The 14,168-nt window shown below is 34.7% G+C and overlaps 1 long non-coding RNA gene across 1 annotated transcript in view; it reads right to left on the bottom strand.

The window, feature by feature from the left end:
• LOC125273462 overlaps positions 1–14,168 on the bottom strand; it is a 64,205-nt gene that overhangs the window by 31,329 nt on the left and 18,708 nt on the right. Inside the window, exons 3-5 of the long non-coding RNA XR_007186074.1 lie at positions 11,080–11,173; positions 9,642–9,746; positions 9,079–9,120 (exon numbers count right to left, since the gene is read on the bottom strand). This is a non-coding gene — a long non-coding RNA (uncharacterized LOC125273462). The remainder of the gene's footprint in view (positions 1–9,078; positions 9,121–9,641; positions 9,747–11,079; positions 11,174–14,168) is intronic.

Here is a 14,168-nt window from a genome sequence, read left to right as displayed (position 1 = left end):
TTCACAGAGACTCTCCTCTTCAGAAGAGGTCATTAATCATGGAAATGTGGCCGTGGTTATGCTCTACCTCTCATGGAGTGACATATCGCTGCTCTTCCTGCTTTCTTTAATTGTGGCCGCTCTCCCTGCTGGGCCATTGGCTGCAGGGCTGATGGACAGAGGAGGCGGGGCTCTGGCAGGGTGCCGCTCAGCGAGTCCAAGCATTTTCTTTCTTTCTGTGACCATAAACAGCATCCCCCACTAACAACATACATGTGTAGCACTGCAGTGCAATAGCATTCTCAGACAAAGGTGAAGGTCTAAGTTAAACCCTCTCTCAACTAACTCTGTCACTCTTGTTCTCATCTAATCCTCTCCATCTTTAATGTGACCTTGCGTGTGTAATAATTTGAGCCAATGAACACGGGTGCAACACAAAAAAGGCTTTTGTACACAACACTTTGTAAACCTCCAAAAAACACCATAAATGTAATCCTTTTGACTCCTCCTGTAATATATTACACATCTTCTGAAGTTATACAACTGCATGATGTGGTAAACTGACCAAATTGTAAGATGATATTCACTAAAATATCTCTAAAATTAAATATACTGCAGGACTGACTGCCATGACATCAGACATGTCTTGTGACATCGATAATAAATCAAAATGTCTAACAGCTTCTTATTGGATTTAAAGTTGTAGCTGAGGGGAAGAGATTTTCAGTAAATATGGCTTAATTATTTTTTTTTTTACTATGGAAGTCAATTTCTGCTACATAAGATAAAAAAACATGCTTTGGTAAATCATATTATGACATAAAAAGTTGGAACTGACATAAAAATTCGTAATTGTGCCACATAAAGTCAAAACTGACATAAAAAGTCAATTATGAGATTACAAAATGTGACTGACTTTTTATGCCATTATTAAAGGTCCCGTTCTTCGTGATCCCATGTTTCAAACTTTAGTTAGTGTGAAATGTTGCTTACCCCCAGCGCATCCAAGATGTAAAATCTGTAAAATGTTTAAAGCTTCAAAGTAGAATGCACAAGCGATGATGATTTTATTTAACTCCAAGTCGCCTGCATCGAACTGTCCAGTTTGGTACTACATCCCTCTACTTCCTTCTATTAATGACGTCAAATAAAACACGTTTTTGACTAAATCCAAATTAAACCCTGCGGCTCAGTGACGACACATTGAGTTGCGTTAAGTACACGAAACGATCGTGTTTGTCGCGATGAAACGTCGAAACGCTGTTATATCATTCATTTACCTCAGTCCAATCACCATGGTCTGATTCTGGCATTCAGCATTCGCTCGGTGATGTCTGAAAATTAAAGACATGTTTACAATAACACTGAGCACGTGCATGTCTCGCGCTTATTGAAGTATAGAGGCAGTGACCTATCCGGGCAAGTATGCGCATATCAACTGCTGTCGAATCACGAGCACAGGGTTTAACTGCTGGCACAATCAGAACTCGTTACGTGTTTCTGATTTAGGGACTTCATAGAACAAGGAAGTCATCAGCCCGATGACTTGCATTATGACCACTGGAAACAGCGGTATACAGATAAGTAAATTATGTGAAAAATACTGTGTTTTCTACACGAAGAAACAAAGTGAACCTACATCTTGGATTGCGCTGGGGTAAGCACAATCCAAGCATTCAAATTTTCCATTTTTGGGTGAAGTACCCCTTTAAGACTAAGCAGGCCTATGTCAGTCCCCCAGTTTAACAGACAAGGCTTAAACTAGTCCTAGACAAAAATGCATGTTTGAGCTGTTTTAACTGAGAGCAACTTGTAGACATATCTTAAAGTATGTCAGTGCCATTGTTTTGTCTCAAGATGCACACCAGTAATGTTTTTGTCTAGAGTATGTTTATACAGGGTTTCTGCAGGAATCTTCAAATCTAATTTAATGCTTTTTAATGCCTTTTTTAATGCCATTTTTACCGTATTTAATGCCATACACGACCCATGACTAATCATTTTATATATATATATATATATATATATATATATATATATATATATATATATATACACACACACATATACACACGCACTCAATTGCAACCAGTTTGACTATAATGCAATGATGAAAGTACAGCATATCACTCTGAACTGAATTAGAAATGGCTCAGGACACAGCTTAATTTGTCAATGTATTTAAATCTATCAGCTTGGATAATGAAGGAAAAAAAAAAGCTCACAAACTGAACTTTTAAAGGCTAAAACTTAATCTATGTAAAGTTAAAATCAAAACGGTACAATTTCTAATAGACTTTGAGTAAGAGAGAACTAGAGCATTTTCCCCCTTAACTATTAATAATAGTAATAAGTCAGAGTGGCATGTGAGAAATGGTCTAATCAATGGCCTCTTCCCCTGAAAAATCACTACCATACATTTCAAGCCACTTAGACAGTAATCAACAATTATACCACTTAAATCAGTCAAAAGAGACAGGGTTTTGTGACAAAACATTGCATGACAACAAATCATCTGCACAAAAAACAAAATCAAAGTGAACTTTAACAGCAGATCTCAAGCTGATGAGGGAGACTGAATCATATACAGGTGTTTTTTGATCAATTCAATCCCTAAGAGTGTGCATTTGCAAACTCTAAATGGGTTACATGCACCACCTTTAAAATGAGTCATGTTGTTTAACAGAAATTCTACTACTAAGTTGAGAGCCACAATTATTCAAAAAAGCTTTCTTTTGTAAAAGTGTGTGCAAACCAACAAACCAGTAACTGTAACAGAGTAATTGTAAGTGTGTAATTATAACGAAATGTAAGCTGACTACCACCTTGGACTTCAAGAAGAGAATAATTTTAAACATCAGAAAGACGGCTCTTCAATACGCTCTAAACTTTTTAAAAGCATTCAATTAAAATTCAAGTGCTATAGAAATAGCAGTTTAACTGTTTAAAGGGTTAGTTTACCCCAAAATGAAACTTCTGTCATTTATTACTCACCCTCATGTCGTTTCACACCCGTAAGACCTTCATTAATCTTCGGAACACAAATAAGGATATTTAATTGAAGTGATTGAGTGATGATGAACGGCAGTGTTCAGACACCAGAGCACCTCCGCCCGCAAAGTCTCATTCGACCCGAACGCTGATCGAATGTCGCTCGATTTTCCGGTAGTCGCTCCACAAACGGTGGTGACTACAGCAGCAGTTGTTGTGGTACTTGAAGCAGTTGTTGTTGTAGAAGTTTCGGTCACGCCAAAAAAATTACTCATTGTCAATTGCTGACGGCCTTTTAATGCCGATTTGTGGCTGTCCGACTTCATATGGGACTTCAGGGCGTTGATGCCCATTGTTGCCAATTTAATAGATTTTTTACACAGGCAGCAAAAAGCTTCATCATTGCTATTTTTAACGGGCTGTAACCATGGTTTAAACTGCTCTTCTTCCAGCCATTTATCCTGAAATTTGCACTTTCCCATTTTGTTTTTTTACTGCGTCACATTCCGCTGTCGTCTCGTTCACTCCAAAAAGCCCGCGCAACGGCAATTTTGCACCGGCCGGAAGCACTTACCAAATTGGTTCCGCATGATCGTCACACTAATGTACATAAGCGTTTTTACGACATAAAATAAAAGTTATTAATTATGAAGCCTGTATTTAAAATAAATTGCTTCTATAAAATTTTCTTTGAAACAATCAAAAATTTTAATGCCTGGAGGAATCAAATTTAATGCTTTTCAATGCCATTTAAGGCCTTAATTTTGACAAAATCCATTTAATGACTTTTAATGCTTTTCAATGCCCCGCGGATACCCTGTTATAAAAGCTACTTAAATGTCCTAATTGAACTAAGGTCTAATCCTGTCTTAATCTAAGCCCTGTCTGTGAAACTGGGCCAGTAACTCATAATTTACAACTTTTTATGTTATAATTATGACTTAGTATCTCATCATTTTGATTTTGAAGATTAACCAAAGATATTTATTAATTTTTATTATATCTTATTAAGATTTACATGGTTACTATAGAATTGTATAATGTAATCCATTACTTTACACATTTTAGGTAATATAATCAAGCTACTTTTAGATTACTTTTGACCTAACTGGTTTATCACAATAAACCAAATAGGATAATGTTGTACCATATAAAAATACAAATAGAAAGAAAATATATTCCATTCTTTGGTATCAACAACATGAAGTGCATTAAACATTACATTACGTCAGGGTTTCTCAAACAGGAATTTCTGTCATTAATTACTCACCCTCATGTCGTTCCAAACCTATAAGCCCTTCATTCATCTTTGGAACACAAATTAAATTGTTATTTTTGATGAAATCCAAAAGGTTTTTTTAACCCCCATAGAAAGCAACGTAATTATACAGAGCCCCGCAAGAAAATTGACATGCAAAAAAAAAAAAATGAAATCGTGCACATGATTTACTAATTCGTTCCTTCGATTTACTAAATCGTGCCCACTACTTTTTCGTTCCCTTAAAGGTGCCCTAGATTCAAAAATTGAATTTACCTCGGCATAGTTGAGTAACAAGTGTTCAGTACATGGAAATGACAGTGAGTTTCAAACACCATTGTTTCATCCTTCTTATATAAATCTCATTTGTTTAAATGACCTCCGAAGAACAGGCGAATCTCAACATAACACCGACTGTTACGTAACAGTCGGGATCATTAATATGTACGCCCCCAATATTTGCATATGCCAGCCCATGTTCTCAACATTATGAAAGGCATTAGACAAGGGCAGAACATCTGGATGTGCACAGCTGAATCGACAGACTAGGTAAGCAAGCAAGGACAATAGCAAAAAATGGCAGATGGAGCAATAATAACTGACATGATTGATGATAACATGATATTTTTAGTGATATTTGTAAATTGTCTTTCTAAATGTTTCGTTAGCATGTTGCTAATGTACTGTTAAATGTGGCTAAAGTTACCAGCATTTCTTACTGTATTTACGGAGACAAGAGAGCCGTCGCTATTTTCATTATTAAATACTTGCAGTCTGTATAATGCATAAACACAACTTAGCATTAAGTTGCATTGTTAAGTAGCATTAGCCGTTAGCCACGGAGCACTATCAAACTCATTCAGAATCAATGTAAACATCAAAATAAACACTGTACTTACGCGATTAGACATGCTGCATGACGAACACTTAGTAAAGATCCATTTTGAGGGTTATATTAGCTGTTTGAACTTTTTTTATGTTGTTTAAGGCAAGCGCGAGCTCCGTGGGCGGGGAGTATCAGCATTTAAAGGGCCACACACCCTGAATCGGCTCATTTCTAATGATGCCCCAAAATAGGCAGTTAAAAAAATGAATTAAAAAAAAATCTATAGGGTATTTTGAGCTGAAACTTCGCAGACACATTCAGGGGACACCTTAGACTTATATTACATCTTTTAAAAAAAAGTTCTAGAGCACCTTTAAAATGTGTGCACGATTTATAAATCGAGGGAATGAAATAGTAAATCGTGCGCACAATTTAGCTATTTTTTTCCTGCATGTCATGTCCAGGGCTCTGTATAATTACCGTCATTCATGGTCCAGAAATAATGAGTCTGCATTCTGACGCAGAACCTGGAAGTGCTGAATGTAAACAGTGTAGGAGAATGACGGGGAGAGACAAATTTGTTGATTACACTTGTTATTTTTGTTTTGTTTTTGTGCACAAAAAAAGTATTCTCGTCACTTCATAACATTAAGATTAAACACTGTAGTCACATTGACTATTTAAACAATGTCTTTAGTACGTTTCTGGACCTTGAATGACGGTAATTACGTTGCTTTCGATGGGGGATAAAAAAAACTCTCGGATTTCATCAAAAATATCTTAATTTGCGAAGGTCTTACAGGTGTGGAATGACATGAGGGTAATTAATGACAGAAATGTAATTTTTGTGTGAACTAACCCTTTGATTAAATCATAAAAGTTTACAATTAAAATAAATAATTAATAATAAAAAATACAATAGAAATGTTTGAAGAAAACAAACTTCCAAAAATACAAATAAAATTGAGACATACTGGCAGGCCTTGATTGTGGATGTTAGACCAGCCTTATAGAAGATTTGAACTGATATATTTATGTGCACTGGCAACACGGACAGCCTATATGCACTGCAACACACAAGTGAGAACTCAAAATCAATGACTGTGTCAATACAGAGTGTCTAAGTGCAGAATTAAAGACGAGAGATACGGCAGGAGAGAAAGAGAGACACACATCATTCGATCAGGACGTTCTGAGAGTTATTTACAAGCACATCCCACTGCTGGGATCATTTTAACAGTGCATCATTTTAACAGTGACTGAAGTCCGTCTCCCAAGGCAAGGGGGGGGGGGGCATCTTTACCCTTAGGGCAAAAAACATCATTAACATTATTATTGTTTGAATTCTCTTTTTGCCTTACTGTTCTCCCTCCTTCTCTCCAGTAATTCAAAGGAGTCATATTTATATGCCCATCCTATTGAGTGTATAATTTCTATAGAGCTTGCATATGCAAATACACAAGGGTTTCAAACAGCAGAAAACACATAGCCTACATGCAATTATGTAAATTGTATTTTGTTATTCATGCAGTTATTCGCTTGCATATTCGGTCATGCATTCATTTGTGGTATTAATGCCTAGTAGAGCTGTAACAGAGGGCTGTAGGGCTTTCTCCACAGGATCATACGCTGAGACAATAGACTGATGCGCTCACGCCGCACACAGAGCTGCTAACTTGACAGAGAGTCCGAAGAAAAATGTTGCCTTAAAAGTGACACAGGCTCACAACAGAGGAGGAAACAACAGAAAGACACATGGTTTCCTTTCTCTTATTATTACTTTCAGATGTCCACATCTGGCATTACACAGTGTTATTCTCAAAAATGTAAACAGTTTTTGGAGGAGGCACCTGCTGGTCCTCATATAACGGCAAAAGAAATGTGTGATCTGGATTGGATTTTTCATTATTATTATTATTTAATAACAACAAAAAATGCTATGGTACAAATACCAAGAAAGAATGCATTTCTTTTCAGCACAAAGCACTTAAACTTCACTGGTTTTGTATCAATTCAAGGAAAACTTCTTTAACATGTTCTAATCCTTCTTTCTGCAATACAATGCGGTTTTAGTTTTAGTCCTTTCTTCACTTCACTGTGTCACTGTATTCCCTGTTCACTCTCCCATCTGAGCAAGCCACAGCATGCTCTATGTTTGGCTAAACTGCGTAACAAATTCAAGAGAATAGCTACAGTCAGAGACACACCACAGACTCCCTTCAGAAAAATAATCTTTCATAATTTATGATGCCACATGGGCCCTGACATCGTAGCTTGCTAAAACCCAAGAACATCTCTAATGGTGTTATTTTAGTATAATTGAGGTACTTAAGTTTTTATTAATATTTTGAATCAGTTTTTATTTTTATATTTTCCATTTTCATTTTAATTAAAGTTTTAGTTATTTTTGTTGTGTATTTTTGTAATTTATTAAAAAAAATTCTTATGTCTGTAATAGTTTTTACTACATTTTATTCATGTTTTAATTTAAGTTATTTTAGTACATCAAGTTAAAGTTTATTTTTTATTTTATTTCAATTAATGTTTATTTTATTTTTAAGAAGCAAAAATGTTTTTTATGATTTGTTTCAGTTTTAGCTAACATAATCCTGTGACAGAGATAGACGTTCAAATATGAACCGTTTTGAAAGTAAAAAAAGATATAAAAAAAAAATATGAATAAAATAAAATTTGTTTATGGGTCACTGATGAATACGGTTTTTAAAAGTGTAAAAAACATAATGGAGATATAATTAATTTTGAAGATTTATTAAGTGTTAACAATGAGATTATGTGGTTTTTATAATCAATTAACACTGCTTTTGTCATTTATTACAAGATGGACAAAATTTGTCATCAAAAAAGTCATTTGGTTTAACAAAAAAATTCGGTTTTACTGAATGACACTTTTGGTTATACCGAATGATGATATTTTCAAACAATACTAACAGGCTGATCAAACATTTTATAATGTTTGTAAAATATTAGAACATTTTATAGCGGTTGTACCGAATGACCTGATGTTTCGTGACATGCGTATGAGCAAAACTTTGCTTCATGACCATGTTGTCCTTTGCGGGTGTCTGAATGATGTCACATGCTGTCACATGATACTGACCACATGACTTGATCCAAAATGGTCCCTTTATATTGATTACTCCGAATGAATTTATTTTTCCGGACATTCTTTCTCATAACAAAGCAATGACTTCTACACATAATTTTAATACCGTTTTGTTGATATATGTTGCTCTAAAATCATGCCAGAATAAAAAATATATACATTTATTATATTTTTTTGATATTTTAAACACAAATAAAATGGCTATATTGGCCTTTGGACAGTTAAACCGAATGACTTTTTGACAGTTCAAAATCTTTAAAATACCTTTATATGTAGCAAAATATAATTAAAACCTTTCAGATTCAATAAAAGAGATCCCACATTATCTTGCCATCAGTAATGTTGTCGTCCCATTTCTGAAACTGGATGTGGCCTGATGCAAGCTAAGGATTCAACTTTAATTTCGCTCTGTTCGTTACACAAAGACACAAAGCTATAACGCAACTTCAGAAATCTTGAAATACATTTTGCAATTATTTTCTGTGGTAATCAACAGTGTGCCACAAAAATGCTTGTTTTGAACCCAGAACATTTCTTTTACATACAGTATAAAAAAAAATGCTTTAACCTCTCTGACCATTCAGTGCAGAAAAGACTAATTACTATAAATTTAGTTTTGAAAACACATTTGCTAATAATGTTTGTAGCTGTATTCATTATGTTAATCTACAGCTATATACAGTATGTAAAATAAACAAAGAAATCGATATGCATAGCTACATTAAGTAAATGTCATCATTGGCAATTAAAATAAGAACAACACATTATCACAATGGCGTACCAGAATAGCCCTATTTATATTGATCAGTGTTATATGGGTCAGCAGTCATTGGAATGAATTTGCTCCATTTCTAAAGATGCTTCGGAGATTCTAACATCCTAATGAAGCCAAGCACTCACCCATCAACTGCTGTGAGATTTCCAGTATAATATGAAGTAACGCTGATGGAAAGAAAGAATAGCATGATATTGTAAAGTATAAGATGATATTACTGACTGTCTAATATTGCTTATGCTCACATGGATATCTAAATTGCAATGACTCCATTCCACAAGCTTAATGATGGCTGAGACCGCCTGTACTTCACTTATGGAATAGATTGAATTACTACCTCTCTCTCCTTCTCTCACTCTCCAACACTCATCCACACATAAACACCCTTCTCACCTCGTTTAAGCACCACACAGTCATATAGATCATTTAATCTGAGAGATAATGACCAAGAGGGAGAAATCGCAATGAGCTTGCGTTTCATTAGAACAATTCCTTTAATTGCGTCTCTCTCTATCTCATCCCTCTGTCCTACTTTGTGGAATCAGCAACAATGAGCTAAGGGTTCACACACACACACACACACGCTGGGTTTATTATTTAGACTCTCAAGAATTGCGACACTTGGGCTAAATTGCAATTTTCCTCTGTACGATGACAGAAAGCTGAGGGTACAGGATGAGTGCTCTACCTCAGAGATTTTGGGCAAGATGAACAGTTGAGTGTTTGTTTGTTTCCCACCGACAGGGTCCCAAATCATACCGTCCAAATCCCGTAGACCTCATGAGTATGGAAGCTTGTTTCCGCCATGGAAAAAAAAAATGTAAAAGATAATTGTGACATTTTATCTCACAATTCTGACTTTTTTTCTCACAATTGTAAGTTAACATTTCGCAATTCTGACTTTTTTTCACAGAATTGTGAGATAATTTTTAATTATAAAGTCAGAATTGCAAGATGTAAACTCGCAATTCTAACTTGTTTTCTCGCAGTTGCAAGTTTATATCTTGCAATTCTGATTTTTTTTTTTTTTTTGCAATTGCAAGTTTACACAGTTGCGAGTTTATATTGCACAATTCCAAGAAAATAAGTCAGATTTACGAGATATATACTTGCAACTGTGAGTTATAAAGTCCAATGCTGAGTCCAATTTTCTCAGAATTGCAAGTTTATATCTCACAATTCTGACTTAACTCGCAATTGCGTGTTATAAAGTCAGAATTGCAAGATATAAATGCAATTCTAAGAAATTCTGACTTTATAACTCACAGTTGCAAGTTATGGGGCTGTTTACACAACACCATTTTCGACTAAAAATGAAAAACTTTTTATGCATTTTGGCCGTTCATTTAAATGACAACAGCGTTTTGGTGGCCTGAAAATGCACTCTTTTGAAAATGGGTTTCAAAGTGGAAGTTTTTGAAATGTTAGTTATCATCTCTGTGTAAACTGCATAAATGCGAATCTGTGAAAATGGTGACATCATGCACATGCGTATTACGTGTTTAGTCTATCCACCTTATTTTTCAATGCAGAAATAAGGTGTTTTCTGTGAATGTGCGAGACTTCCAATTTATTAGCCACTATAGGGAAATAACAAGAATATCAAACTGCAATAAACTGTAAAAATAAGGTGGATAGGCATGCGCGTTTGGCACAATTGCTCTGTAAAAAAATGCGTATGCGCGTAGTCTTTCTTTACAAAGTGACATCGCCAAATACTTGTCTGGCATGTGTAATGCAGCGTTTTTAGTCATTTTCGCGGATCCGTGTAAACAGGGATAGTTTTGAAAATGTTGTCATCTAAACAAAGAAAAAACTTTTTCCATTTTAAGCACATTGTTGTCATGTAGCTAAACGTACCCTATATCACACAACTCCAGGCTGATGACCAGCTAAGTCCAGACAACCAGCTTTGGCTGGTTTTAGCTGTTTTTTTTTTTTTTAGTATCTGTTAGCATTATGCTAAGCCATTCATTAAACTAAAAACACAAAAGAAAGAATTGCCCATCTAAAATAAAATGATAGGCCATTATTTACAACTATCTTGCTATGAATGTATCAAAAGCATGTGGCTTGGAATATCAAGAAGCTGCATTAAATTACTTTAGATGCTTAAATATCCTTACTTGTAAGAGTCAGTTATGTCATTGTTCAGCTCTCATGTCAGTGGAAACATGGACTGGGAAGTCCGCAGATCCTCGAGCTGAGCACCATTTCAATCTGTGAAAGAGACCGAGAGAGCAAAATAGAAGCTTGAAGCAATGCACAAATTTCACCACAGTTACCTAATGTCACAATAAAACTAGAAGAGTTATAAAGCCTTGTATAAATTTGCTGTTCCAGAGAGCATTCTGTACACATAGTGAAACTAAGCCACACACAAAACTAACCACATACAAATACACATGAGGAGATCGTGATTTAATATAACCCGTTCTAAATTAATGGGTTGGTAAGGTTTAGGAAAAACAAATTGAAAGTTAAAACAATCCAGGAAAGTTGAAACCAGGACAAATGACGGAATATTCTTACCTCACCATGTTCAAAAGCCTTGAGCATCTTTTCTCCCTGTAGACACTTGACAGTTCACCCAAAAATAAAAATTCTGTAATTATTTAAACTGTAAGCTGTTATTTTCTTCTTATAGATCTTTTTTGAAGAAGAACTTTACATGTTTAATACAACTACAATTGATTGTGACAATGTTTGTAAAAAATGTCAAGTCTTCTGACAGCTCTGAATGAGGAACAGTATGGACTTTGTTATTAACAAAGTTTTCATTTGATAACATCCAATAGGTTTGGACTTAATTTTTACTTGTGTACAAAAACACTAAACCTTTTTGTCTTGTGGCATAATTGAACAACAAAATATATTGCATACTTGCAGTGTCTACAGTAAACTTAATATCTTCAGTGAATCAGTTAATAAAAAATGATCTACACCATTATCCACAAAATTCAGTGGTTAGCTGGCATGTATTCTCAGATAAACACATTAGCATCTTTTTTTCCCCCCATGCAACTCCACAAGGTGAGTTCTTATCTTCCGCCTTCAAACTGTGACTGAACGCTATTGATCTAGAGCATGTTGTCATTCAAATGATAATTAGGACTGGGTTACAGGTCAGGCTAAGATCCGTTTGAACATCTGGATGAGAGTTCCTCAAGGACAATGCAAGCAGCAGGACTTCTGAACCTCTCCAGGCCTTGGTCCATTATACAAATTATCTAATTAATTCCATCACTCCAATGTGCAGCAGCTCACTGGCCAACAAACCAGGGAGAAAATACTGCTCAGGGAAAAATGACACAGAAATGGAAATTTTCCTATAACATGTTTTTATTATTTTCATCTGTTGGTGAAATGTATATGCTACAATTTATATTGCATGGAGTGGCAGCAGGTCAATACAGGCACCTGCAATAATCAATTTAGTAGTCAATCTATAATAAGTCATTCCAAGAAGTTAGCTCTATTAAAAAAAGAGACAAAAAAAACTGCAATGACTAATAACAATTATAAGTTTATTTGTATGAGATCATTGTGGCAGAACTCAAATTCGCTCAAAAAATAAAATGACTGATTTGCAACTTTGCATAATATTGTAAATTTTGCTGCTTCATGATGAAAACAACATTGTTCAAATATACACAAGCAAACTTCTCTTCAAGATCATCCCAACATGTTCTGCAAAGAAAGGAAAAAGGCAGCTTATATATTTCATTAATATTAAATAAATAAAGTTTAAATGTGCATGCTTAACCTCCATCTAAATTAGACCTACTTATCTTAAAAAAGACTTAATTAAAGCCATGTTAAGTTCATTCTAATGTATGGAAGAAAAAATGGTAACACTTTACAATAAGGTTCATTAGTTAAACATTAGTTAATGTAGTAACTAACATGAACTAACCATGAGCAATACATTTGTTACTGTATTTACTAACCTTTGTTAACGTTAGTTAATAAAAATACAGCAGTTGTTTGTTTGCTCATGTTAGTTCACAGGGCATTAACTAATGTTACCAAGATTTTAATAGTAAATATTGAAATTAACATTAACAATGATTAATAAATGCTGTAGAAGTGCAGTTTATTATTAGTTCATGTTAACTAACGAAGTTAACTAATGTTAACTAATGAACCTTATTGTAAAGTGTTACCAAAAAAATAAACATTCAGAATCTGAAATGTGAACAAAAGGTGAATGTAGTCAAAGAAGGGGGGAGGGGGGACACTGCAACCTTTTTGCAAATTTACCAGGTCCTGATAAGCATTAAAACATGTCTGTGTTAGGGAAAAACAGTCTAGTGTTGCAGGTGACGATTGCCAAATAGAGATAGTTGCCTTTAAGTTCATGTCTGTGTGTCAAGTGTGGGCTGTGGACACTGGCGGAAAGGTCTTATCAGACTTTACTGTGAACATATTGTTTGCATGTTATGATGTAAATGAACAAACTAAACTGTTTTTGATCCCAGCATGCAAATACACAAGTCTGATGTAAATGAGAGTGCCTGGGGAGGAGACGGACAAACAATGCAAATATTGCCCTCTTGTGGCTCCCCTGCTGCCAAATGCAATGTGCAAGATCCCTCTGTCATACCCCGTATCAACTTTTTGTTTCTGAGAATGGCATGATATGTAACTGTTTAAAAGCCATCTGCCTTTAATAACCATTATGATGTGGTCACCATCATGTACTTTTGGAGTTACTATGCTAAAATCAGTATTTTATTGTTTATTTATGAAATGCTTTTTGCCTTAAAGCACCTCAAATAGCAATTTATTAATGATTGTAGTCTAGCACATAATTGTGCGTATGATCAATGTATTATTCAGTAAGTAGTGTTAGGTAATAGTGGTGTATTGCAATTCAAAAAAGGGTCACAGTTCTGTTCTGATAGGGTTGCTGACAGCAGAGAAAAGAACAAAAACATATGCAATCATTTGTGCATACTTAATAAATAAATAATAAATAATTATGAGAGCGAATAAAAACCATATAATGAGAGCAAGTTTGGTTGAAGCATTGTATGAACGGAACCATACATTATATATATATATATATATATATATATATATATATATATGACAGTTTTATTATTCACTTTTATTTTTATTTTAATATATTTATTCTTCTGTTTATTTAAATAATATAGCAAAACCAATTGAGAACCACTGTGTTAAGTGACAAGAATCTAAAGAAACTGAA

The sequence above is a fragment of the Megalobrama amblycephala genome, linkage group LG8 (genome assembly GCF_018812025.1).
Source record: "Megalobrama amblycephala isolate DHTTF-2021 linkage group LG8, ASM1881202v1, whole genome shotgun sequence".
In the NCBI taxonomy this organism is placed as follows: domain Eukaryota; kingdom Metazoa; phylum Chordata; class Actinopteri; order Cypriniformes; family Xenocyprididae; genus Megalobrama; species Megalobrama amblycephala.
This window is presented reverse-complemented; position numbering and strand designations above follow the sequence as displayed.